Source organism: Neofelis nebulosa, chromosome 15, assembly GCF_028018385.1.
Source record: "Neofelis nebulosa isolate mNeoNeb1 chromosome 15, mNeoNeb1.pri, whole genome shotgun sequence".
In the NCBI taxonomy this organism is placed as follows: Eukaryota; Metazoa; Chordata; class Mammalia; order Carnivora; family Felidae; genus Neofelis; species Neofelis nebulosa.
The window spans coordinates 5,026,012-5,053,750 of NC_080796.1; the positions used below are offsets into that span (position 1 = coordinate 5,026,012).

The 27,739-nt window shown below is 46.0% G+C and overlaps 2 long non-coding RNA genes across 6 annotated transcripts in view; one reads left to right on the top strand and one right to left on the bottom strand.

The window, feature by feature from the left end:
• Positions 1 to 201: 201 nt before the first annotated feature.
• Positions 202 to 3,944, top strand: LOC131495986 (uncharacterized). The gene is made up of 2 exons (XR_009254241.1): positions 202 to 753; positions 2,966 to 3,944. It is a non-coding gene; the product is annotated as an uncharacterized LOC131495986 (long non-coding RNA).
• A 2,751-nt stretch (positions 3,945 to 6,695) lies between these two features.
• The window catches only part of LOC131495943 (uncharacterized), a 47,331-nt gene continuing 26,287 nt past the window's right edge, over positions 6,696 to 27,739 (bottom strand). For 3 of the 5 annotated variants that reach the window (XR_009254186.1, XR_009254185.1, XR_009254189.1), the window contains 3 exons: positions 9,097 to 9,162; positions 7,260 to 7,523; positions 6,696 to 7,038 (listed from right to left, as the gene is read on the bottom strand). This is a non-coding gene — a long non-coding RNA (uncharacterized LOC131495943). The remainder of the gene's footprint in view (positions 7,039 to 7,259; positions 7,524 to 9,096; positions 9,163 to 27,739) is intronic. The other 2 variants (XR_009254187.1, XR_009254188.1) reach the window with 2 other exon arrangements.

The window sequence follows — 27,739 nt, forward strand, 5'->3', positions numbered from 1 at the left end:
TCTAGGGCTTGGGGGGTGGCCGTCCTCTCTGAGTGTTCCCAGGGACTCATGGAGTGCCTGGCACATGTGTATGAGCCCTAAGAACCTATTAATGAGAGACCGTGTCAGGCCAGCAAATCCTCTGCAGGCACCCCCAGGGCGGGCACGTCAAGTCTTCTGCATCTTTGGATCCTACAGCTGCACTATCCGGGGGGAAGCCACTAGCCAGACGGGCCGGCTCATGTTTAAATGAATTAAAGTAAATGAAGCTAAACATTCCATCCCTCATCACACTAGCCACAGTTCAGGTACCCAGCAGGTGCATGTTTACAACACAGAGCATTTCCATCCCGACAGACGGCTCTCCTGGGCAGCTGCTCTGAGCCTGGCCCAGGGTGTGCTCATGGAACCCACCTAACCCACCATGTGTCCGTCACAGTGGGAAGGTCAGGTTGGTTCGTGCCCAGGTGAGAGCTATCACGATCCAGTGCAGCTGGGGAAGTGCCCGGTGAAGGTGGATCCTTTCTCTCATTTGCAGGTTTGCAAGGGTGGTCAATGTCTCCTTGAAGGACTCTGACTCCACCGAGCCCAGGGAAGGTCTGAGGACCCAGAGGAAGGACAGCTGATGCCGGGTGGGCCAGCATGGGCTCAGCTGGAGCAGCAGGGACAGGGGAGACCCTCTCTCTAGTACCCTGCTTGCTCATGCTTGTGTCTGTAAAGATTGGATTGTCCACTGAAGATATGATTCGAGCAGCGAGGATGAAGAACCCCTAGGTAGGGAACAGCCCTCAGGTGTATCAGGAAATGGTTTCTGGGAGCTGTCAGGTTATACCTGCCGCTTTGGAGACTGAGGGAGGTGGGTATGAAATCAGAGAGAAAAGGAAATGTGCGTCCTTCTCATATTTTAATGCTGTAGGAGTAAGAGCTGTTATGTCTGTTGGCAAGCTTTTCTTGCTTTGTTATTTAAAGTCTCTCTTTCCGCTAAGACCTGCTCTCTTCTGCTCTGCCTCTGCCAAGCATCAAAGCCTTGGTTGCGGTAGGTTCCCACGTCTTGGGACTTGAGCAGGGGCAGTTTACTGGGTCGGATTTGGTGTGATCTGTGACAGAGGTGGTCTGATGAGGCATATTCTGGCATGCACACTTGAAACGGAGACAAAGTGCTTCCATGTGAGCTGGGTGCTGGGGACCCGGGGACCCTCTCCCTCTGCACCTTCAGGTCACAGAGCAGCGCCTGTATGGGCTACCTTCAGCTTTGCCCCTGGGTGAAAGGGTGCTCCCTGGGTGGGCATCACAGAGAACGTTTCCTCTCCAGCTCCTGCAAGTTCTCCTGGGACCGTCTGAAGAAGTGAGGTGGGAGGTGCTCCCTGGAGCAAGTTCTCTCCTCCTCTCCTCACCCAAATCCTGGGTCCCTGGAGCCGAATAAATCCTGTACTTGCCTCCACGTGGAAGGGACCTCTGTGCAGCTCCCCCCACCCCCACCCTCGCTGATACCCTCCCTGGATGGCAGGATTTCTAGAGGCCTGTGTGAATGCCACTGGGCCCTCGCACACACTGGGTCTCCAGGCCCCGCTGAGCTGTCTCCTGGGAGTGAACAGCCCCAGGAAAGAGGCTCTTGGCAGTGGGGCTGGGGTGCCTGCCCCTGTCAGATCCCACTCCTCCAGCCACACAGCAATGGGCCTGCTCCCCACACCATGGTTATAGCCCTCCGTGTGATCTTTCTTGTGCCTGCCTGGGTGCTCCCCCTCTCCTTCCAGTGCTCAGAGCAGAGGCTGGCAGGCACAGGGGTTTCTACGGCTGCACCTGTTGAGGTTTTCCCCTCGCTTCACCTATAGACTGGGGGACTTTGGGAAAGTTAGGTTACCTCTAATGTCATGGTCACTGTCCCTAAGGGGCTGGGACTTATGTGGAGGAAAGGGCTGTGGGAACGCCCAGTATCCCCCAGGTACCTAAGGTCAGAGCAGGCACAGGCCAGCCACACGGTATGGGGAATGGATTGTCTTCTCCAACGGCCCAGCACAACCATGAAGGTGCCCCTGGATTTGGCTGGATTAATTGATGGATTGATTGGTTAGGGAAGGTGGCAGTATAGCCATGGCATGCACACTTGGGTTCCACTCTCCCCATATTGGAGGAAAATACAAAGGTGGAGGCTGACCAGGAGACGGGAAATGGACAGGAATCTGGAGGCAGGAAGGAGTCCAGGTGGTCATTGGGGAGGGAACTTGGGAGGCGGGCAGTGTATTGCACACAAAGTCCTAGGGACAGTGACTGCCTCTTGGAGGGACAGGGTGGCTCAGGTGCTGCTTCCTGGTCCCAGGTATGGAATCCGAGAACTAGGAAGGACCTGGAGTCCCTGGACCTGCTCCTCATCACATTGGAGAAAGGTGGGAAGAGGGCCCCAGGGGGATTGTAGTGTGAGGGCACAGTTGCCATCTGGGGTCAGGGATGTAATCCCAGAACCAGCAGCCCGAGTTCTCACCTCCCCTGACCTCATCCTCTCTTTCCCATGGCCACCCCATCACTGTCGCTGCCCTTGTGCATGCAGAAGTCTGTTTTACAGATCCTGAGGATTAGGATTCAGACGCTAGCCATCTGCATATAATTTACTTCCTACTTCTGGCTCTTTTCTATTTATTTCTGGCGCTTAAGTCTCCTGTGTGACTCTTCCCTGCTCCCTCTTTGGATGATTCCCATCCTGAAGGACCCAGTCCCATCCAGGCCCAGGAGGGCCTAGCATCTCCAGCGTCTATATAATCTCCCCAGCATCCCGTCACCAGCTTTCCCAGCAGCACCCTGTTTCCAGGGCTGAGCAGCCCTGTGTGGTGGGTTGGGCACCAGGCTGGAATGAGGAGGGCTGGGATCGCTCTGCTGGCGGGCCCCCCTGGGAGCCTGTGTCTGCCCTGGCCGAGCCCGTCTTGGTGCTCTCCTGCCCCAGAGACGGGGATGGGGGCCTCTGCAATCACATGACTGTCTTCTGCCTTTACAGCTACCAAGATCACACAATTTTAAAACAAGAATTATTCCATCAGGAATCTGATTCCAGAAATCCTCCTGTCGTGGATGAAAGAGAATGTGTCAAGAAAGAAGGGGCATGGAGTGGAACAGGAGGAGGAAATGGAGTGCAGAGAGGCAGGAGGAAGTGCAGAAGGCAATCAAGTGCCCTTCAGGGAACCTGGACGCCCAGGAGCTCGCTGGGGCAGCCCACAATGCACGTGACCTTGCGGGAGGACCTGAAGGTTATGGCCACGTGCCACAAGTGAAGGGTGTACTGACAACATAGCCCAGGGAGCAGATAGCCATGCCCTGCCCAGCCCTAACTTTGTTGGGACACTGACTCCTGACTCCACGAACTCCTGGATTTGGGCGACAGGGCTGGAGGCCCCTGCGGGGCCACATGGAGCAGGTCACATTGTGTTCTCTGGGAAAGGTGTCCCTGGAGGGTTCAACATCTCAGTCCTGCAGGACCCTATGCTGCCCAACCCTCTCAAGGGAAACAGTGAGCACATCAGCCACTCAACAAGGTGAGATAGTGCAGGGTGGGCTGGGTTTTTCCCAGGTCAGGCTCCAGGGGAAAGAGGGAGGAGGACAGAGGCCGGGGGTCTCCCTGTGAATCAAGGAAGGTGGTTCCCCTGGCTCAGCTCCGCATCCTCATGGGCACAGAGCAGCCTGTGTTTAGATAGGGGCCACAGCAGCCTCCAGTCCGGCCTGGGAGTTTCCCAAGGCCAGTCACCCCCCCAAACCCTTCAGAGTCCTCTGGACGCCCTGGGTCACCTTGTGGCACCATTTCTCAGACTGGGATTCTACAGATTTGTCATATATGCAGAAAAACCAAAGAGAGCAGACAATTTTGAAGCAAATTCAATGCCGTGCTAACTTGGAATATGTTAAGGAGTAAGGTTTTCCAGTTACTTACATTTCTCTTTCCAATTTTGTAAATAAATATAAGAAATAGAACTTGTATTATATTTTAAAAATCAGTGTCTTCTGTGACCTTACCTTGCTGGAATATGCTAAAGACATATAATTCATGATTCCAATAGGACGCGTACTGATTGTGTTTTAATTGAAAGCTGTAGGCAAAGTTTGATGGGGTGTTAGGAAGAAGGATTGTGAGTGAGGAAAAGAGCGGAGAGTTTCACAGTCCATTGTGACTGTGCAGGTGTCATGATAGTCTGTATTGCATGTGGGGTGGGGAGCAGGGTCACCACTCTCACCACCCTGTATCATTAGACCTCTTGTTCCTCACAGGGCCCAGAGGGTGGGACTTGGGCTTTTCCTCTTGTAATTCTTTTCGTTAGCTTCCCCAATTGGAGCTTTGTATAGAGAGGAGCTGGTCTGTTTCCCTCTGGGAGAGTGGTAAAGCTTTCCTTGCCCATAGGAAAGGATCCGGTCTATAAGGGCCACCTATGCTTGCTTGGACCTTGCGTTTCAACATCTAACTTAGCCAAGGCCAATTCCTACCTCCTGTCCCCGGACGTGAGTCAGAGGACCTGGGACAGGACAGATGCCTCACCTTGGTGTTTCAGCATCCTTCTGTGAAAAGGATGAGAACAGTTCTCCAAGGCCACTCCAGTTCCTCGATCTCGGACACCAGCTTCCCCAGCTGACCACCTGTCTTGATCTTATCTTTCTGAATGAGCACAGACAAAATGGGCACAACAAACCATCCTCACAGGGCTCCTTCTGGCATGAATTGACACACTGCAGGCAGCGGACATCACCACATTTTAGGAACATGGGTTTTTCTTTTGTTTTTTTCGTTTTTGTTTTTTTTTAATTTGCATGATATTCATTTATTTATTTATTTATTATTTTGTTACTATTTATTTATTTATTTTTTCAATATATGAAATTTATTGTCCAAATGGTTTCCATACAACACCCAGTGCTCAGCCCAAAAGGTGCCCTCCTCAATACCCATCCCCCACCCTCCCCTCCCTCCCACCCCCCATCAACCCTCAGTTTGTTCTCAGTTTTTAAGAGTCTCTTATGCTTTGGCTCTCTCCCACTCTAACCTCTTTTTTTTTCCTTCCCCTCCCCCATGGGTTTCTGTTAAGTTTCTCAGGATCCACATAAGAGTGAAAACATATGGTATCTGTCTTTCTCTGTATGGCGTTTTTCACTTAGCATCACACTCTCCAGTTCCATCCACGTTGCTACAAAGGGCCATATTTCGTTCTTTCTCATTGCCCTGTAGTACTCTATTGTGTATATAAACCACAATTTCTTTATCCATTCATCAGTTGATGGACATTTAGGCTCTTTCCATAATTTGGCTATTGTTGAGAGTGCTGCTATAAACATTGGGGTACAAGTGCCCCTATGTATCAGTACTCCTGTATCCCTTGGGTAAATTCCTAGCAGTGCTATTGCTGGGTCATAGGGTAGGTCTATTTTTAATTTTCTGAGGAACCTCCACACTGTTTTCCAGAGTGGCTGCACCAATTTTCATTCCCACCAACAGTGCAAGAGGGTTCCCGTTTCTCCACATCCTCTCCAGCATCTATAGTCTCCTGATTTGTTCATTTTGGCGACTCTGACTGGCATGAGGTGATATCTGAGTGTGGTTTTGATTTGTATTTCCCTGATAAGGAGCCACGTTGAGCATCTTTTCATGTGCCTGTTGGCCATCCGGATGTCCTCTTTAGAGAAGTGTCTATTCATGTTTTCTGCCCATTTCTTCACTGGGTTATTTGTTTTTCGGGTGTGGAGTTTGGTGAGCTCTTTATAGGTTTTGGATACTAGCCCTTTGTCCGATATGTCATTTGCAAATATCTTTTCCCATTCTGTTGGTTGCCTTTTAGTTTTGTTGGTTGTTTCCTTTGCAGTGCAGAAGCTTTTTATCTTCATAAGGTCTCAGTAATTCATTTTTGCTTTTAATTCCCTTGCCTTTGGGGATGTGCCGAGTAAGAAATTGCTATGGCTGAGGTCAGAGAGGTCTTTTCCTGCTTTCTCCTCTAGGCTTTTGATGGTTTCCTGTCTCACATTCAGGTCCTTTATCCATTTTGAGTTTCTTTTTGTGAATGGTGTGAGAAAGTGGTCTAGTTTCAACCTTCTGCATGTTGCTGTCCAGTTCTCCCAGCACCATTTGTTAAAGAGACCGTCTTTTTTCCATTGGATGTTCTTTCCTGCTTTGTCAAAGATTAGTTGGCCATACGTTTGTGGGTCTAGTTCTGGGGTTTCTATTCTATTCCGTTGGTCTATGTGTCTGTTTTTGTGCCAGGAACATGGGTTTTTCAAGATAACTGAGGCAGATGAGACATCTCCTTCCTTCTTTAAAATGTTCAGCCATACTCACTCTCTGTGGAAAAATGAGCATGATAGTAGAGTTTCCTAAGGACCTAAAGGAACAGGACTGCGTCGGGTTTTATCCTCTTTGCTTGCACAGACATGTCACGTACCTACTACGTGTCCTCCCTCTACTAGGAAATGCCATGCACTACAAATATAAACATAAGTCACTCTTGGTGCTGCTCTTCTGATATTTGAGATGCTAAGTAGAATTAAAGACTCAGTTGGTCATTCAGCTTTGACCTGAGCTGGTAAAATAGACCAGACGTGGAGTGTCCAATACTGTAGCCACCAACCGCCTGTGGAAATCGAGGCCCTGGAATTCAGCTCCTCTGAATTGAGCCGAGCTCTGAGTGTGACATGCACACTGATTCTGAGGACAGAATAAGAAAAGAAGAAGAAGAAGAAGAAGAAGAAGAAGAAGAAGAAGAAGAAGAAGAAGAAGAAGAAACTTTCTTGTTGAGGTTTTAAAAACAATGTATTTTTGAAATCAAATACACGTTGAAGTGGTACCATTTTGCCCATTACAATGATTTGATTTTTGACTTGTTTCTTTTTACCATAGAGCTACTAGACAATCTGTAGTTGACATGGGTGGGTCCCATTCTATTTCTGCCTGCCATTGCCAGTCTAGGCTGAGAGATCCTCCCAACTCACAGAACCACTCCAACCTGGCCGTGGCTCAGACCCACAGCAGCAGCTGAGAGGTTGAACCAATCAATGGGAGAAACTCAATTCAACATCTCGTACAACAGTCCAAGTCATGATCTGTTCAGGGAAAAGAAAGAATATGTCATCTCTCAAGCCTGGGTGCTGAAAATCTACTCCCACCCACAGCTCCTAGAACAGAAAGCCCAGGCGTATACAGTGTCCCTAGGGGCACACACTGTGTTTGTGATGGAGGTGGCCTCCATAACACTTGCTGTATTCATAGAGGATTCCTCCCCTGCACTTTGCCATCTCCCATGTGCCTTTTGTAGAACACTGACCAGCAAAAAGGAGGTTGCAGAAGAGTGGACTCCTCCTCTAGGAGATTCTTCTCTGGTTTCCAACTCCTTTCAAAGGGGGCTCAGTTCTGAAATGAGATTGATTCAGAAGGGGCTCCTTATGTTAAAGGGTCCTCTTGCCACCCTACCATACCAGGACTCACCTATTTCATCATCCGATTATGTTTTAATTTAATTCTGGGAGGACTGAGATTTCCTGATGACAGAAATGGTGCCACATGTGTTTTTATTCCACATGGAACCGAACTTTCAAAAGAAATAGCAGTTTCAGACATTGTGAATATGAGGATTGATAAAGGTGAAGAATTATCTGTGGTCAATAAATATCATGTTTTCCTTGTCTTGTGGACAAAACCAGACATGAATATTTAATTTCATTAATATTACTCTCTCTATACAATACTCCATAGTTATGTTGCTTACACAAATATGCTTCATCTGTCAAGCACATAATGTGTCATAAAATTCCCATTTCAATTTGACTCACTGTTTAAAATTAAAACCTTCTGGTTTACTACTTAATACACTTAGCTTCTATAGGATATGAATTCTCACTCACGTTAGTGCAACGATTTGAAACATGTGGGCCCAGAACCTAGTTTTGAGGAACCGTGGGGTACCAAGCTGAGGAGGGGAAGGGAATTGGCTGTGCTTGGTTCCACTCCTAGGAGATAAATTCTTCACTTTGATTTTATTGCCACCCAGTGACTAGAAAGTAGAAATCTCTTACTGCCATCACGTTTTCCTGCACAGTAAAATATAAGATTATCGGTGTATCAAAGCCCACGAAGCATACTTTAAACAGATTTGAGCTTCAAAATATGGGAAGGTCATAACAACAATTGGTAAATTACACGCATTTTAAATATCTTTATTAGTGATCTGTCGATGAAATTTGAGAAGTTTGTGTTGTGTCTCACTTATTTGGGTCTTTATTCTTCAACTGTAGGAAAGCGGAGGGATTGTAGTTCTTGAGTGACTTTGGCAGACACCCGAAGAAGGTTGGGTGAACCGAGTGGTAGTAAACACGGCTGGCCGCTAGGTGGAGCTATGTCAAAGACGATGGAAGCACTTCCCTGTTCCTGGCCTCATGCAGGCTTAAGGCATCCACTCTTACCTTCTGAAATGCCCACCGGAAGGCAAACACCCACCTGATCCTGCAGTTGCTCCGTTCAGTAAGCATTTCTGTCTCCTGATAACCAGGGGTAGCCTCACCCCCTGCTTCTTCACAGGACGATTCAAAACTGTAGCCGTTTCAATTCGTAGGTACGTGTTCAGCCTTCCCATTTTCCGGGGAACTTTGATCCATCCTTACTGTGTGGCCAAACTCCGCTACACCCAATGTCCCCTCAATTGTTCCTACCTGTAGAAACCTTTCCTTTTGTCCCAAGACAAATGGTGTTTGTACTTTGCTCTCCCAGGACAACTTGCGGCGGGGGGGGGGGGGGGCTTCTGATAGAGGGTGTGGTCTTAAATTTTCTTTCATGACACAAATTTAGAAGAGAGCTGGGCCTGTGGTCTTGATTTTGGATATCAAATACAAGGAGAAAAGTAGACAACAAATAGTGACTCTTGGATTGATCTATGACTTAATGCTTTGAAATCCATCAGACTTCCCATACATTGTCTCCTGACCTTGCTTCTCCCTACACTTTCCTGGTTATCTAGGAGTAATACAAACAACAGAACATAATGGAAGGGAGAAAACTTGATTGCACACTATGTAAAGAATAAAGCAAAGGAAACTTGCCTGAATTGTGGCACGACATCAAGAAGGGGAAATATTAAGATTATCTAAGAATTATTTCTAAGTTCCTACCTCAGAAGTCAAGTGCTTCTCAATTCTCGTGCTTCTTGTACATTTTCACACATGTCCAAACTTGAGCTGAACAAAGGAAAGCAAACATGAAACTCATACAATGCCAATATCGAGAAGTGGTGGTTGTTTTTGACTTTGAGAGACATTGTTCTAAATGGACTATAAATGCTCTGAGTTCACACCTTTGTCAGCCACCAACAGATTTAAACCTCATACACTTTACTAGGATTACCAAGGGGTGGAAATGCTGTGAAATGGCTAATCAATAATAGTTTTGATGTGAATGTTAGTTTAGATAGAAGATGCAGGATAGGATTTAGTGTAACATTAGTAGTCTCATTTCTGTTACAGTCGGTAGAAGTTTCAAAACAGAAACGTTGTTGTCCAATTTCCTGTGATTTTGCACAAACTCCAGTTTGCTTCACAAATCCTTGAAAATACATATTTGCAATCACAGAGAGAAATATCTGGGGAGAAATGATGGTGTCCCCGGAGTGAGCTTTTAGAGTACACTTCTCCAAGCAATGATTGTTACATTTCATTAAAACATTTTAGTTTTTAACAGGGCCCCTGGGTAGCTCAGTCAGTGAAGCATCCGACTTTGGCTCAGGTCGTGATTTGTTGTTTTACACGTTCAAGCCCCACATCAGCTCTGTGCTGACAGCTCAGAGCCTGGAGCCTGCTTAGGATTCTGTGTTCTCCCTCTCTCTCTGCCCCTCCCCCACTCACACTCTGTCTGTGTCCCTCTCAAAAACAAGTAAACATTAAAAAAATTTTACGTTTGGGGCGCCTGGGTGGCTCAGTCAGTTGAGCATCCGACTTCGGCCCAGCTCACGATCCCGCGCTTTGTGAGTTTGAGCCGTGTGTCGGGCTCTGTGCTGACTGGCTCAGAGCCTGGAGCCTGCTTTGGATTTTGTGTCTCCCTCTCTCTCTCTGCCCCTCCCCTACTCTGTCTCTCTGCCTCCCCAAAATAAATAAACCTTAAATTTTTTTTTTTAAATTTTCCTTTTAAGTAATCTCTGCACCCATTTGGGGCCCAACCTCACGACTCCGAGATCAAGAGTCACACACTCCACGGATCGAGCCAGCCAGGCGAGCCCTCATTACTTTTTACAAAATCTAACTATGAGAATATATTTAATGCATTCACACCAGTGGGGTCTGTGCCTAATTCCTTATAGATAGATAGATATCGACCCTTTAACATTGGGTTCAAAGAGATTGGGAGGAATCCTCCTTTTTCTTAAAGAGACTTAATAGACATGGCTTAAGACAAGGTTTCTTAAACTGGGCTCTGTTGACATTTTACGCAATGTAAGTCTTGTGAGGAGCTGCAGGATGCCTTGCAAAATGTTTAGCTGCATCCCTGGCCTCAGCCTGCCAAATGCCAGCCGTGCCTTCCCCACTGTTGACAACCTTAAATGTATCCAGAATTTGCCAGATGTCCCCTGGGGGCCCAATTTCTCCCTGATTGGGGACCACCAGAAGCCAATATCATGTGTCCCAGAGAACTGGGAAGGTACTCTCTCCAGGTACAAGAATCTAGTATGTACCTGAATTAAGTAACAGTAATATTGGACTAATGGGGCATTGAGAGGGTGTGAATACAGTGAGTGAGAGAGAGAAACTCCAATGTAAGTCTGGAGGCCAGGATTCAAGGGGAGGTGAGGGGAGCGCTGAATTCTTTTAGGTAATTCAAATGATTCCTATACATTCATTAAATTAATTGGTTTCTCACATTTTAAAGAAGATGGCTAAGGAGATAGCAAGATGGAGAATTTAGATGATTAAACCATTACTGAGTGCCGACCATCCAATCCATGCCTGGCAACACGGATGTGGTTTTGTCACACACTGACTCTGGGTCTGGAGATTCCAGGCAGAGATGTGATTCCCAGTACTCAGTCTGACAAAGTGGATTATTTCATTATGTTCCTAAAGTATAGTCTAGGAGATCCTGAACAGTACCGTCCACTCTATTGCTGTGCTGTGAATGATCTCCATCTCCACTCTCCTCTACGGTAGCAACCAGCTCTGAGCGGCTCTCAAGCCCTTGAAATGTGGTCACGTTTCATGTGTCACAGTGGAAATCTTAACATTTTGGATGGATCGGATCAAAAATATATTACTCACATTAGCTTCACTGTTTTACTGTTTTTGATTTTCCTTTTTCCAGTGTGTTTACTGGCAAAGCCAAAACTATGTATGTGCTTTGCATAATTTTTATCAGAGAACAGTGACCTGGAAGGTGGAGAATTGTGCGCTGTTGGAATCCTGAAAGTCACCCTTGTCCTGGGTTCATGTCTAGGCCAGGTAGTACATGCAGACAGAACGGGGGATCCTGCTAAGTCTGGGTCCTCCTTGCATCTCAGCTCAAAGCCCTGGACATTTTTTTTCTTTTTTTGCAATGTAAATACATATCTTTATTACTTAATTTTATACCTTTATAAAATCTATATTAATTTAATACCTTTCCTATTGTTTTTCTGATGAAAACATACATACAATGGCAGAGTAGAAAATCTTAAGATTTAGAACATATAAAATTAATAGAAGTCTCATTCTACCATTCAAAAAGAACACGATAACATTTCTGTTCACCTTTCCCATATTGACACAAGAAAATTTTCCCTTAGTTTTAGTTGAAAATTTTCTTTTTATTATCTTTTCTTAATGTAAATATTATTTTAATTACTATTTTTCATTTTATGACTTTTTCTATATGTGCCATCCCTGATTCTAAACTCCTAGACTAATTTGGTAGAGAAAAAACATGTAATTAATGTAGCTGTTAGTGTTTTATCAAAAACACAGGCATGTGTGTTTCAGTGAAGAGCTAAAGGTAAACTCCTTGTCCCACACCTTTGCTAAGAAAATAAATATGCCTTCTGTGTAATTACTCTACATCAAATTGTGTTTATAATTAATGGGTCTATAACCTGACTAAATTACTTTAAGATATAATGATTACTTCTAATATTTCATCTGGGACAAAATTTAAACTTTGTTCTAGAGGTGTCCTGGGACTGAGGTTGGTAGAAATGGGTATGGATTGTGTTGCAAATAAAAAAATGGGACCTCTCTTTATTCTCAAAATATTCTCTTTTTCCCTCTTCACCCTGCAATTTTGACTAGTTATTATAATTGGTGTTGGAGGGGTCAGGTCATTTCCCTTCATGTAATTTATTTTCAAAACAGAGAATGACAATGTGTGAGACCAGGATTCAGCTTTTGAAACACAAGCACTTAATCTCCAATGGTGTCCCTGTGTCTGTAGAGCCGCACCTGTCCACACAGCAGACGTTGGACGGTGTGCGCCTGCATTCCCCATGAAAGCTCTGTTGCCATGGCGATAAAATGATGTAAGATGCCCGTTTTTCCAACTGCCAGTCTCTGAGCTGAGCACTTCAAATCTGATAGCGAGTGAGTTCTCAGATCTATACCTAGCGTCTTCGAAGATGGGCAATCTGATTTGTTGCTGCTGTGGTATGTTCATAAAGATCTTCTTAACACTGTCTGCTACTAACTGGACAGTTAGCTGTTGCTCAAAATATTTTTCCATGGTTTAAAATCTCCTCTATCTGGTCGTTCGGAGTTATGAATATGTTTTATAGTTTTGCTTTATCTCTTGATTTTCGGTTATTCTATCAAGATAGCTCTCTTGATATTTTTTCTTCATTGAGAAAAGTGGCCTATATCCTGCACCCCTTTCTTGTCACCACTAGGTATTCCTAGGAGAAAACATATGGCAATGTCTATTGTAATGTAGGATCTTTTAAAACTCCAAAAGTATGTATTCAAATTATTCATTACAGAAATGTAGAGTGAATCCAGAATGGTTGATATGGAAGGTATCCATCATTGTTTTTAACATGCTTTCCCTATAAGCTTTATACCAAAAATGGGTACTGGGTTCAGTATTTGGGGAGATGTGTTCCTTCATTCACATAAAGAGTTGTCCAAGAGAGACCCTAACAATATGAGAGTTCCAACAATTTGTGGCCCCCACACACACATTTACTTTTATCCTTTGGGTGTTATCCAGAATTACACTGTATACATTGGATCACTCTGGAGAACAATCATGAATATTTCTGGTCAAGGGCCACAGAGAGTGGGATCCAGGGGTCACCAACAGCTTTTTTTTTCTTTTTTCTTTTCTTTTGTGTTCCTTTTTTTTTTTTTGATGCCTCTGATTCTGTCAAAACTAAATTATGTTGAGGTAAAATGATAGTTTTAGGCAAAGCAAAGCAGCTGTGTGTCATAGAACGATGGTCTGGGAACTCAGAGTCCCAGGTTTGAATCCACCTCTGGAACTTGCAAAATCGTAAGGTCTCATTTAAGATCTATCCCCTCTAATGAATCTTTCTGACCACTTGTCATACACCGCACACTTTGCATGCAATAATTCATTCAATGCCATCACAAACATATGTGATGGTTTGTTACTCTTCCTACTTCTCAGGAGGAGAAACTGAGGCACAGAGATTCTTGTGTCCAGGAGCATGAACTCCTAAGAGTCAGGATGTGAACCCAGGCCTGTAGTCCCAATGCTCATGCTTTAACTACTGAACTGCACTTCTACTTAGCCATGGGATCACTGGCTGTGCAAAGGAGTTCCAGCATCTGTGTGTATATCAGGAATCACCTGGACCAAGGAAAATCCCACATGCTGTCTATTATTATGAGGTAGTCTCTGTGGTCCCATAGCCCAGGGAAACTCTCAAGGCAGATTATTATAGAACTTGCCGTAGTCACTAATATGAAAAGGATCTAGAAATCTTACATGGTTCGGGTCAAAGATTCTGAAAGTTAGGAGGCGCAAGTTAGGAAAACCTGGTCAAATTCTGCCAGTGCTGAGCTACTCCTCAGCACTTGGCCTGAGTCCAGTAAGGACTGAAGAGATCCTTTAGAGGTGTTGGATGGCATTGTCAATACGAGTGAGTCCTAGTAATGCTGAAGTTCTGTGAGCCTACCCATGAGACAACGAAAATGAAGCCTCAAAGTACCAATTCACAATGAACCTTGTGCCATCACCCTCATTGCTGCTCCCTCGTACAGCTGAGTTAGAGAACTGGTCAGCGCCTGCTCAGTCAGTTTCATGGTGTGGTCATTCTTCAGGACACGGCACAAATCTGATAAGAATCGGGAACATAACGGGCTGGTGCTTTACTCAGCGGCTGGAGCATGCATCTCTTGCTCCCTGGGTGATGACTTCAGCCCCGTTGCATGTGGTGTGTGAAGACTCATTCAGGAAAAAAGATTCAGGGACATAATGTAGTATATTCGGTAACATTATCAGCATGAGCCCTAAAAACAGCTTGATTCCCAAGAACTACACACTGTAGGGAACGTGACCAATAAGAACTCAAACATTTGATTACCAGCCCGGTGTCCATCCTCCCTGTTTAGGCACTCTCATCCATGCTCCAGTGGGGCCTTTGCTCCTTAATGAACTATCCCATTGCTTGCTAGTAAATGAAAGCCAATAGCTGACATGCTTAATGAATATATATCCGGGTAGCATCGCAAGGCAAGACGAGAAGAAAAATAGCACATAATTAATAATACTGTTTGGTTTTCAATGGTGGGCTTTCCTTATGTACAATTTGTTAATCATTGCTGAGCTTCATAACAAAGGATTTATGATTAACTAACACAGACTGCCGTGCCTAGATTCGAATCTAGTCTCTCAGTAAAGGGTTGGTTATAATCACCTGCAAAACAGTAAACAGCAGATGAAAGACCAATGCAGGTCCGGGTGATCCTTAGGGAGAGTCATGGCGGTGGAGGGGGAGGAGGCTTCTCCAGGCCGTGGGTATGGAGGGGTCCATCTAAAAGGAGATGGGACATGGGCCCCTGCCACTGCAGGGTCTCAAGAAGGATGAGGAGTCCGTAGAGATCAGATTTTGGGGAAGGAGGAGGAACTGGGAAGGGGCCCACTCAGAGCCAGTACAACCCCTGCCCTTCACCAGCCAGGCCTTAGTCCTGGCTGCTCAGATGGTTCCACAGGCCAATAGTCAGTGCCACATTAAGTGTCCCAGCCTACATTCAATAAACCATCAAAGCACCAGCCCGATGGGTCAGTTTCGCAGTTAATTCACAGTAGCTGCTCAGCCAGGCTTAGTCAACTGAAGGGAAGCTAATTCTGGGCAGAGCCGTTATGTGACAGTTGGTTTGGAATGTCGTGGCTTCAGAGTCAGCTTGGGAGCTGGGCAGACCACTGACCACTGAAGGTGGCCAAGTGGCCATTGGGGAAGGCTCCTTGTGAGAGCCCTGGTAGTGTGGACGCCGGGTGAGGATGGCCACTGTTGGGCTTCCCCTGCTCCTTCAGAAGGGCTTCACTTGGTGGTAACTGCATTGTGCCTTGGGTCAGGGGTTGAAACCTAGAGGTGGGAGGCTGTTAGGATTTGCACTTTTCTCCTAGCTTAGGCACCTCCTCCAGGGCATCAACTGTCTTCCACAGAGACCTTGGGGAGGAAGATTTGATAAAGAGACTGGGGGAGCCCCTGGCTCAGGGGTTCAAGGCATGATCTCAGGTGCCCTGGGAAGGTCCCAGATTTTCAGGGATCTCTGTCCCCGGGCAAAATCTACATTCCTATCCTGGACCTCCCACTCTTCAGAATAGTGAATCTTGCTGAGTCACTTAATCTCTCACAGAAAATATGGGTCACAGGCCCTGCCCTCTCTGCCCCACGGGGTTGATATGGGGATCCCAGGAGGTGGTAACAGGACTTCCCCATGAGCTGTAAAGCATCCTAGCCATGGACAGGATGAAAAGGAAGCTTCCATCCTCCTTTGTCCTGTAGCCATCCAAGTCCCCACTCTAGATTCAACCACTACCAAGTGTTTAGGTTAATGTTCCAGACATGTAGTGACTGAACACTTACACACTGCTTCTGAACCATCGGTCATTTTTCCCCGAAGACTTTTCCTGCATTTAATCACTTTCAACTTCATACCATAAGACATATAAGCAGCCCCTAAGAAAGTTTTCATTGTGCAGTACAGGGAACTTAGGCACAGCCCAACAGGCACCAACCCCACGCTCTCAATGACTGGATTGCTCTCATTTCTATCCTGTCTCACCCAGATAAAGGTATTTGCCCACACAGTGTCTGTTGGAGCTTTTCTTCTGTGTCTTTCGTGGTAAGGGTACTCAACCTACAAACTCACTCTTACTGATTTTCAAGCAGTTCATCACAGGCCCTATGCTGCAAGGTAGGTTTCCAGAACTGACTTCTTTTGTATAAATGAAACTTGGTGCCCTGAACACCAACATTTCCTCCCTTTCCCCTCCCTCCAGCCCCTATTCTATTCTCTGTTCCTATGCATTTGACTATTTTAGGTTCCACATGTAAGTGTCATCCTGCAGTATTTGTCTTTCTGTGTCTGGCTTATTTCGCTTAACACCAAGTCCCCCAGGGCCATCCGTGTTGTCACAAATGACAGGATTTCCTTCCTTTTTAAGGCTGAATAGTCACCCATTGTATGGACACACCACATTGTCTTTGTGCATTTGATCATCAATGGACCTTCAGTTGTTTCGCTATATTAGCTTTTGTGAATGCAGAACAAGGGAGTGTAGGTATCATTCAGAAGACCAGATTTCAATACTTTTGGATGTGTTAGCCCAAAGTGGGATTGCTGGATCAAATGGTACTTCTTTTTTAAATGTCTTGAAGCACTTCCACATTGTTTTTTCATATTCACTGCATCAGTTTAGATGCTCTGTTGGGCAACTTTTAAAAGGTCATTGATTGATTGATGGATTGATTGATTGAGGGAGCGGGGTGGAATCCCAGTCAGGGATTTGATCCCAGACACCTTGAGATCATGACCTGGGTCGAAATCAAGAGTGGGACACTTAACCAACTGATGAAATGATTAATATGGTCAGGAAGATCGGGCATTCCTGCTGGAATCAGTGTGGAAGTTACCCTGAACCCAGGTTCCTTGCAGGACAGAGGCTTGAGGGTGTGAAGAAAAGACAGATTTCCGAGGGGAAAACCTGTGTCTATGTTGACAGTGTGAGAAGACAATGTATTCACTGTGCTGTGTGTGTGTGTGTGTGTGTGTGTGTGTGTGTGTTTGAGACAGGCAGAAAGTGAGCGACAGGGAAACACACAAAGACAATGAGAAACACTCCTAAGAGAGAGAGAGACAGGTGAGAGAGAGAGGAGAGATGTGTGTTTCCCCAGGAGACACGTACCACTGACACTGCACATAACAAAGGTCTACACTCGCAAAAAACTCCTCATGCTGCACACTTCAAGAAATACAGTTGAGCATGGCTCAGCAGTAACATTCAGTCCATGCAGGTAAACAAGCCTCTGTATGTTCTGGCCAAAGTTCATATGAGGAACACTCCCTGAGTTATTCTTGAGCAGCACAATATACTGAGGTATATTCTATGTCCTTCTAGGTGACCGTAAGGAGGAAAAACTGCGGGCCAATCATGCAAGGAGGTATGAGGTTGTTGCTGAGGTGAGCTTGACAGTCTTTCCCTGAGAAACGCAAGTGCTATGTTAGACTGTTTCCAATCAACATCTGTGGTAAATATGACAATGTACATTTTTGATGATATTGTTACTTTCCCTGATGGGGAGAGTGGTGAGTGGTTGCCTCTTGCCAACTGTCACCTTGGTCAGGGGGACATTCACCACTGGCAGTGCAAAACCTGGTAACAAACAGTGTCCTAGGATCTTTTCCGTCAGCAGCAATCTGTCCTGCTTGGGTGAAGAATTTCGTAGCAGGCATCCTCAGTGGTCTTGAGAGACACATCTCCAGGAAAAACGACTTCTGACAGGCATATTATTTTTTCCTTTTGTGGCCTTTGACTCAAACACTGTGTCCCATCCTGAATCCCAAAGTCACCAAGCGAACTGAACAATGGTACACATACTGGACATCATGATCTCACCCTGATGGTGTTTTCTTTTCTAACATTCAGGTGGCCGTAGGAGCACGAGAAGAAGGTATGTGTCCTGGAAACTCTTTCTTGCTGAGGAAAATGTTTCTGATGAGGTGTAGGTGGGTTATTCTTGTTGTCTTCAGTCTGGAGAGTACCCGGATATCAGAGTCCTGAGGGGACTGGTGCTTGAGTGTGGGGGGGAAAGACCAACATCCCAGGTGAAATCTATGCCCATGTTTCTATAGTATGAGAAAGACAATGTATTCCTTCTGTGCCGTGTGATTGTGTGTGCATGAGTCTTGGGGTTGTTCTGTATCTCTGTATGCCGCATGATTGTGAGTGTGTATGCGTGTGTGTGTGTGTGTGTGTGTGTGTGTGTGTGTGTGTTTTCTTGAGAGACTCAGACAGAGAGACAGAGCCACACACAGAAAGAGACAGACACAGTGAAAGAGAGGGAGAGAGAGAGAGACAGAGATGTGGGTTTGCCCAGAGATATGGGCCACTGACATTGGACAATGACCAATATCTACAATTCAGAGTCCTGGGAGGACTGGTGCTCGAGGGTGGGGGAGGAAGGACCAACGTCCCAGGTGACAAACTAGGTGATGTTTCTACAGAAGAAAGATACTGTATTCCTTGTGTGCAGTGTAATTTTGTGTGTTGAGTCTGGGGGTTGTTCTGTATGTGGCTGTATGTCGCGGGATCGTGACAGTGTATGTCTGTGTGTGTGTGTGTATTCTCCTGAGAGACGCAGAGAAAAAGCCACACAGAGAAAGAGACAGCCACATTTCAAGAGAGGGTGAGAGAGAGAGAGCGACAGAGAGACAGACAGACGTGGGCTTGCCCACGAGATATGTGCCACTGACACTGAAAAATGACGAAGGTCTACATTCTCAAAAATCTCTGCATACTGCACACTTCCAGGAATACTGCTGAGCGTGGCTCTGCAGTACCATTTGGTCCATGCAGTTAACAAAAGCGTCCGTGTGCTCTCGCCCGTGTTCATATAAGGAAGAGTCCCGGAGGTGTTCTTGAGCAGCACCAAGAAGACACTGACATGTATTCTGTGTCCTTGTAGGTGTCGCTAAGGTGAAAAAGCAGCGGCCCCATCCTGATACGAGGCAGCAGGCTGGTGCTGAGGTGAGCTTGCCCGTCTTTCCCTGACAAACACAATTGCTTTCTTAGAGGCTTTCCCATCAACCTCTGCTGTACATATGACAGTCTACATTTTCTTTTTTTAAAAATTTTTTTTTCAACGTTTATTTTATTTTTTGGGACAGAGAGAGACAGAGCATGAACGGGGGAGGGACAGAGAGAGAGAGGGAGACACAGAATCAGAAACAGGCTCCAGGCTCTGAGCCATCAGCCCAGAGCCTGACGCGGGGCTCGAACTCACGGACCGCGAGATCGTGACCTGGCTGAAGTCGGACGCCTAACCGACTGCGCCACCCAGGCGCCCCACAGTCTACATTTTCGATGATACTGTTACTTTCCCTGATGAAGACAGTGGTGAGTGGTTGCCTCTTGCCAACGGTCACCTTGGTCAGGGGGACATTTACCACTGGCAGTGCCAAACCTGGTAATAAACAGCGTCCTAGGATCTTTTTCGGCAGCAGCACTTTTCCCTTTTGGGTGAAGAATTTTGTAGGCTGCATCCTCAGTGTTCTTTAGAAACACATCTCTAGGATAAAGGACTTCTGATAGGCATCCTATTCATTTGCTTTTGTGGCCTTTGACTCAACCGCTATGTCCATCCTGTATCCAAAAGTCACCAAGAGGGGCGCCTGGGTGGCGCAGTCGGTTAAGCTTCCGACTTCAGCCAGGTCACGATCTCGCGGTCCGTGAGTTCGAGCCCCGCGTCAGGCTCTGGGCTGATGGCTCGGAGCCTGGAGCCTGTTTCCGATTCTGTGTCTCCCTCTCTCTCTGCCCCTCCCCCGTTCATGCTCTGTCTCTCTCTGCCCCAAAAATAAATAAAAAACGTTGAAAAAAAAATTAAAAAAAACCAAAAAAAACAAAAAAACAAAAAAAAACCAAAAGTCACCAAGAAAACTGAAGTGTGTTGCACATAGTGTATATCATGATCTCACCCTGATGGTGTTTTCTTTCCTATCATCCACGTGGCTGTAGGAACACGAGAAAAAGGTATGTGTTCTGGGAATTGTTTCTTGCTGAGGAAAATGTTTCGGAGGCGCTGTAGGTGGGGTATTCCTGTTTTCTTCAGTCCGGAGAGTACCCAGATATCAGGGTCCTGGTGGAATGGTGCTCGAGTTTGGGGGGGAAAGACCGACATCCCAGGTGAAGACTATGTCCTTGTTTCTTTAGATGAGAAAGGTAATGTATTCCTTCTGCTCGGTGTGATTCTGTGTGCACGAGTCTTGGGGTTGTTCTGTATGTGTCTGTATGTCGCATGATTGTCAGTGTGTATGCATATCTCTGTTTGTTTGTGTGTTTTCCTGAGAGACTCAGGGACAGAGAGACAGAGCCACACACAGAAGGAGACAGACACAGTTAAAGAGAGGGAGAGTGAGAGACAGAGATGTGCGTTGGCCCAGAGATATGGGCCATTGACACAGGACAATGACCAATAGCTACAATGCAGAGTCCTGGGAGGACTGGTGGAAAGACCTACATCCGAAGTGACAAACTAGGTGATGTTTCTACAGTAGAAGAAAGCAACTGTATTTTTTGTGTGCGGTTGTAATTTTCTGTGTTGACTCTGGGGGTTGTTCTTTATGTGTGTGTGTGTCGCGGGATTGTGATTGTGTATGTTGTGTCTGTGTGTCCTTTGTTGAGAGACTCAGAGACAAAGCCACATACAGAAAGAGACAGACACATTGAGAGAGACAGAGAGAGAGAGAGAGAGAGAGAGAGAGAGAGAGAGATGTGGGTTTGCCCAAGAGATATGTGCCACTGACACTGAAAAATGACCAAAGTGTACATTCTCAAAAATCTCTGCATACTGCACACTTGAAGGAATACTGCTGAGTGTGGCTCAGCAGTAACACTCGGTCCCTACAGGTAACAAAAGCCTCCGTATGCTCTGGCCCATGTTCATGTAAGGAAGAGTCCCGGAGGTAATCTTGAGCAGCACCAAGAAGATACTGACATGTAATCTGTTTCCTTCTAGATGTCTGTAAGGTGGAAAAGCTGCGGGCCCTTCTTCACATGAGGCAGTAGGCTTTTGCTGAGGTGAGTTTGCCTGTCTTTCCCGGGGGAACACAAGTGCTTTCTTAGAGTCTTTCCAATCAACTTCTGTTGTAAATACGACAATGTACATTTTAGTTGGTATTGCTACTTTCCCTGCTGGGGAGACTGGTGAGTGGGTGGCTCTTGCCATTTTTAACATTGGTCAGGGGGTATTTACCACTGGCCATGCCAAAGCTGGTAAGAAAGAGTGTTATCAGCACGTTTTCATCAGCAGCAATTTTTCCTACTTGGGTGAAGAATTTTGTACTCGGCATCCAAAGTGTTCACGAGAGACACATCCACAGGAAAAACAACTTCTGACAGGCATCCTATTCATTTGCTTTTGGGGCCCTTTGACTCAAGCACTGTGTGCCATCTGGTTTCCTAAAGTCATAGGAGAACCAAAGAGCAGTGCTATGAGTGTACATGATGATCTCACCCTGATAGTGTTTCTTCTCTCTACATTCAGGTCCTGGAAAGAGCAATGGAATGTGGTATGTATTTTGGAATCAGTCTCTTGCTGATGAAATAATCTATATGCTCAGGATGCTGGGGCATTCCTGCTGGCCTCGTTCTGGAGAGCTACCCTGACTCTAGGTTCCTTGTAGGACCAAGGCTTTAGGAGGTGGAGTAAAGACAGATTTCCCAGGGGAAAAGCTATGCCCATGTTTACAGTGTGAGAAGACAATGTATTCACTATGTGGTGTGTGTGTGTGTGTGTTTGAGAGAGACAGAAATGAGAGTCAGGGAAACACACAGAGAACAAGACACACTCATAATAGACAGAGAGAGTGAGGTCAGAGGGAGAGAGATGTGTTTTCCCCAAGAGACACGTGCCACTGACACTGCCCAAGACGAATGTTTACATTCTCAAAAAACTCCTCTTATTGCACATTTCAAGGAATAATTGTGACGGTAGCTCAGCAGTAACATTCAGTCCATGCAGGTGACCAAAGACTCAATATGCTCTGGCCCATGTTCATATAAGGAAGAGTCCCGGAGGTATTCTTGAGCAGCACCAAGAAGACACTGACATGTATTCTGTGTCCTTGTAGGTGTCGCTAAGGTGAAAAAGTGGCGGCCCCATCCTGATACGAGGCAGCAGGCTGGTGCTGAGGTGAGCTTGCCTGTCTTTCCCTGAGGAACACAATTGCTTTCTTAGAGGCTTTCCCATCAACCTCTGTTGTACATATGACAGTCTACATTTTCGATGATACTGTTACTTTCCCTGATGGGGACAGTGGAGAGTGGTTGCCTCTTGCCAACGGTCACCTTGGTCAGGGGGACATTTACCACTGGCAGTGCCAAACCTGGTAAGAAACAGTGTCAAAGGATCTTTTTCCTCAGCAGCAATTTTTCCTGCTTGGTGAAGAAATTTGTAGTCGCCACCCTAGTGGTCTTGGAAGACACATCTCCAGGAAAAACAACTTCTGACAGGCATCCTATTCATTTGCTTTCGGGGACCTTTGACTCAACCACTGTGTCCCATCTTCTATCCTTGAGTCACCAAGAGAACTGAAGAGTGGTGCAAATAATGTACATCATGATCTCACCCTGATGGTGTTTTCTTTCCTAACATTCAGGTTGCCGCAGGAGTAGAGAAGAAAGGTATGTATATTCGAAAAACATTTCTTGCTGAAGAAAATGTTTAGATGGTGCTGTAGGTGAGGAATTCTTGTTGTCTTCAGTCTGGAGAGCTACACTGATTCCAGAGTCCTGAGAGGACTTTGTCCAAGGTGGGGGGGTGGGGAAGACCAATGTCCCAGGTGAAAAACTATGTCCATGTTTCTACACTATGAGAAAGATAATGTATTCTTTGAGTGTGGAGTGATTTGGTGTGCATGAGTCTTGGGATTGTTCTCTGTGTGTCTGTGTGGCATGACTGTTAGCGTGTGTGTGTGTGTGCGCGTGTGTGTGTTTGAGAGAATCAGAAACGAGACAGACACATTGAGAGAGAGACAGAGAGAGACGAGAGATAGCAAGAGATGTGCCCTTCCCCAGGAGGTATGTGCCACTGACACTGCACAGTGGCCAATGTCTACATTCTCCAAAAACTCCTCATACTGCACACTTCAAGGAATACAGCTGAGCGTGGCTCAGCAGTAACACTCAGTCCATGCAGGTGACAAAAGCCTCCATCAACTCTGGCCCATGTTCATATCAAGGAACAGTCCCTGAGTTATTCTTGAGCAGCATCAACAAGGTACTGACATGTATTCTGTGTCCTTTTAGATGTCCCTAAGGAAGAAAAGCTGCGTGCCCTTCCTGAAAGGAAGCAGAAGGCTGTGGCTGAGGTGAGCTTGCCTGTCTTTCCCTGAGGAACACAAGTGCGTTCTTAGTGTCCTTCCAATCAACTTCTGTTGTAAATATGACAATGTACGTGGTAGAGGATATTGTTACTTTCCCTGGTGGGGAGAGTGGGGAGTGGTTGCCTCTTGCCAACTGTCACCTTGGTCAGGGGGACATTTACCCCGGCAGTGCCAAACCTGGTAAGAAACAGCGTCCTAGGATCTTTTTCATCAGCAACAATTTTTCCTACTTGGGTGAAGAATTTTGTACTCGGCATTCTAAGTGCTCATGAGAGACACATCCACAGGAAAAACAACTTCTGAAAGGCATCCTATTCATTTGCTTTTGGGGACCTTTGACCCAAGCACTGTGTGCCATCTGGTTTCCTAAAGTCAAGAGGAGAACCAAAGACTAGTGCAATGCATGTACATCATGATCTCACCCTGATGGTGTTTCTTTTCTCTACATTCAGGTCGTCCAGAGAGCGATGGGATATGGTAGGTATTTTGGCATCTGTCTCCTGCTGATGAAAATATCCATATGGTCAGGAATCTGGGGCAGGAATCTGGGGCATCATTCTGCAGAGCTACCCTGACTCTAGGTCCCTTGTAGGACCGAGGCTTTAGGGTGTGGAGACAAGACAGATTTCCCAGGGGAAAACCTATTTCCATGTTTACAATGTGAGAAGGCAATGTATTCACTGTGGTGTGTGTGTGTGTGTGTGTGCGCGCACACGCGTGTTTGAGAGAGACAGAAAATGAGGTACAGGGAAACACACAAAGAGAACGAGACACACTCATAACAGAGTGAGGTGAGAGAGAGAGAGAGAGAGAGAGAGAGAGAGAGAGAGAGAGAGAGAGATATGTGTTTTTCCCCCGGAGATATGTGCCACTGACACCTCACAAGACGAATATCTGCATTCTCAAAAAAATCCTCATACTGCACACTTCAAGGAATAGTGCTGACGGTCGCTCAGCAGTAACATTCAGTCCATGCAGGTAACCAGAGCCTCCATATGCTCTGGCCCATGTTCATATCAAGGAACAGTCCCTGAGTTATTCTTGAGCAGCACCAACAAGGTACTGATGTGTATTCTGTGTCCTTCTAGGTGTCCCTAAGGAGAAAAAGCTGCTGGCCATTCCTGAAAGGAGGCAGCAGGCTGTTGCTGAGGTGAGCTTGCCTGTCTTTCCCTGACAAACACAATTGCTTTCTTAGAGCCTTTCCAATCAACTTCTGTTGTATATGTGACAATGTACATTTGAGATGATATTGTTACTTTTGCTGGTGGGGAGAGTGGTGAGTGGCTGCCTCTTACCAACTGTAACCCTGGTCAGGGGGATATTTACCACTGGCAGTGCCAAACCTGGTAAGAAAGAGTGTTATTGGATATTTTTCGTCAGCAGCAATTTTTCCTACATAGGTGAAGAATTTTGTAGTTGGCATCCTAATTGGTCTTGAGACACATCCCAGGGAAAAACAACTTCTGACAGGCATCCTATTCATTGGGTTTTGTGGCCTTTGACTCAACCACTGTGTCCCATCTTGTATCCGAAAGTCACCAAGAGAACCAAAGAGTGGTGCAAATACCGTATATCATGATCTCACCCTGATGGTGTTTTCTTTCCTAACATTCAGGTAGCCGCAGGAGCAAGGGAAAAAGGTATGTATCCTGGACACAGTGTCTTGCTGAGGAAAATGTTAGGTGGTGATGTAGGTGGGGCATTCTTGTTGTCTTCGGTCTGGAGAGCTACCCTAATTCCAGAGTCCTGGGAGGACTGGTGCTTGAGGGTGGGGGAAGGACCGATGTCCCAGGTTAAAAACTATACGATATTTCTACAGTATGAGAAAGATAATGTATTCCTTGTGGGCGGAGTGATTTTGTGTGCATGACTCTTGGGGTTGTTCGGTATGTGTGTGTATGTCACGTGATTGTGTGTGTGTGTATGTTTTATTGAGACACTCAGAGACAGACAAAAACACACACATAAAAAGACGGACACATTGAAAGACTGGGAGAGATAGATAGAGAGATGTGGGTTTGCCCTGGAGATATGTGCCACTGACACGGCACAATGACCAATGTCTACATTCTCAAAAACTCCTCATAGTGCATACTTCAAGAAATACAGCTGAGCATGGCTCAGCAGTAAGATTCAGTCCATGAAGGTAACCTAAGCCTCCATGTGCTCCTGCCCATGTTCATATCAAGGAACAGTCCCTGTGTTATTCTTAAACAGCACCAACAAGGTACTGACGTGTATTCTGTGTCTTTCTAGGTGTCCCGAAGGAGGAAAAGGAGCAGGGCGCTCCTTTAAGGAGGCACCAGGCTGTTGGTGAGGTGAGCTTGCCTGTTTTTCCCTGAGGAACACAAGTGTGTTCTTAGAGTGTTTCTAATCAACTCTGTTGTAAATATTAACATTTACATGGTAGATGATATTCTTACTTTCCCTGGTGGGGAGAGTGGTGAGTATATGGCTCTTGCCAACTGTAACCTTGGTCAGGGGGACATTTACCACTGGCAGCGGCAAACCTGGTAACAAACAGTGTCCTAGGATCTTTTTCGTAGGCAGCAATTTTTCCAGCTTGGGTGAAGAATTTTGTAGTCGCCATCCTAAGTGGTCTTGGCAGATACATCCCAGGCGAAAAAAATCCTTTTACAGGCATACTATTCATTTGCTTTTGGGGACCTTTGACTCAAGCACTGTGTGCTATTTGGTTTCCTAAAATCAAGGGGAGAACCAAAGAGCAGTGCTATGAGTTTACATCATGATCTCACCCTGGTGTTGTTTCTCTACATTCAGGTTGTCAAGAGAGCAATGGAATATGGTATTTATTTTGGAATCTGTCTCCTGCTGATGCAAGAATCTATATGTTCAGGAAGCTGGAGCATTCCTGATGGCATCAGTCTGGAGAGCTACCCTGACGCCAGGGTTCTGGTAGGACAGAGGCTTGAGGGTGTGGAGAGAAGACAGATTTCCCAGGGGAAACCTATGTCCATTTTTACAGTGTGAGGAAGACAATATAATCAGTGTGTGGTGTGTGTGTGTGTGGACGCACAAGTGTGTTTGAGAGAGGCAGAACCTGAGGGACAGAGAAAGAGACAGGGAAACTTACAAAGAGAATGAGACATGAGAGACATAGACAGAGACAGAGACAGAGAGAGAGAGAGAGAGAGAGAGAGAGAGAGAGAGAGAGAGGTGTGTTTCCCCGGGAGATATGTGCCACTGACACTGCACAATGTCCGATGTTTAGTGTCTCAGCAAACTCCTCCTACTGCACACTTCAAAGATTATTGCTGAGTGAGGCTCAGCAGTCACATGCAGTCCATGCAGGTTACCAAAACCTCTGTATGGCCTGGCCCATATTCATATCACGGAACAGTCCCTGAGTTATTCTTGAGCAGCACCAACAATGTACTGACCTGTTTTCTGTGTCCTTCTAGGTGTCCCTGTGGAGAAAAAGCTGCAGTCCGTTGCAGTAAGGAGGCAAAAGACTGTTGCAGAGTTGAGCTTGCCTGTCGTTCCCTGAGACATACAAGTGCTTTCTTAGTGTCTTTCCAATCAACTTCTGTTGTAAATATGATAATGTACATTTTAGACGATATTGTTACTTGCCCTGGTGGGGAGAGTGGGGAGTGCTTGCCTCTTGCCAACTGTAACCTTGGTCAGGGGGACACTGACCACTGGCAGTGCCAAGCATGGTAAGAAACAGTGTCAAAGGATCTTTTTCGTTAGCAGCAATATTCCCTCCTTGGGGGAAGAGTTTTGTACTCTGCATCTTAAGTGTTCTTTAGACACATCCCCAGGGAAAACAACATCATACAGGCATCTTATTCATTTGCTTTTGTGGCCTTTGACTCAACCACTGTGTCCCATCTTGTATCCTAAAGTCACGAAGAGAACTCAAGGGTGGTGCAAATACTGTATATCGTGATCTCACCCTGATGGTGTTTTCTTTCCTAACATTCAGGTGGCCATAGGAGCACGAGAAGAAGGTACGTATTCTGGAAACAGTTTCTTGCTGAGGAAAACGTTTAGATGTTGATGTAGGTGGGGCATTCTTGTTGTGTTCAATCTGGAGAGCTACCCTGATTCCAGAGACCTGGGACGTCTTAGGCCAAGTGGGGGGTGTGAGACCGAAGTCCTAGGTGAAAAACTATGTCCATGTTTCCACAGTATGAGAAAGAGAATGTATTCCTTGATTGCAGAGTGATGCTCTGTGCATGAGTCTTGGTGTTGTTCTGTATGTGTCTGT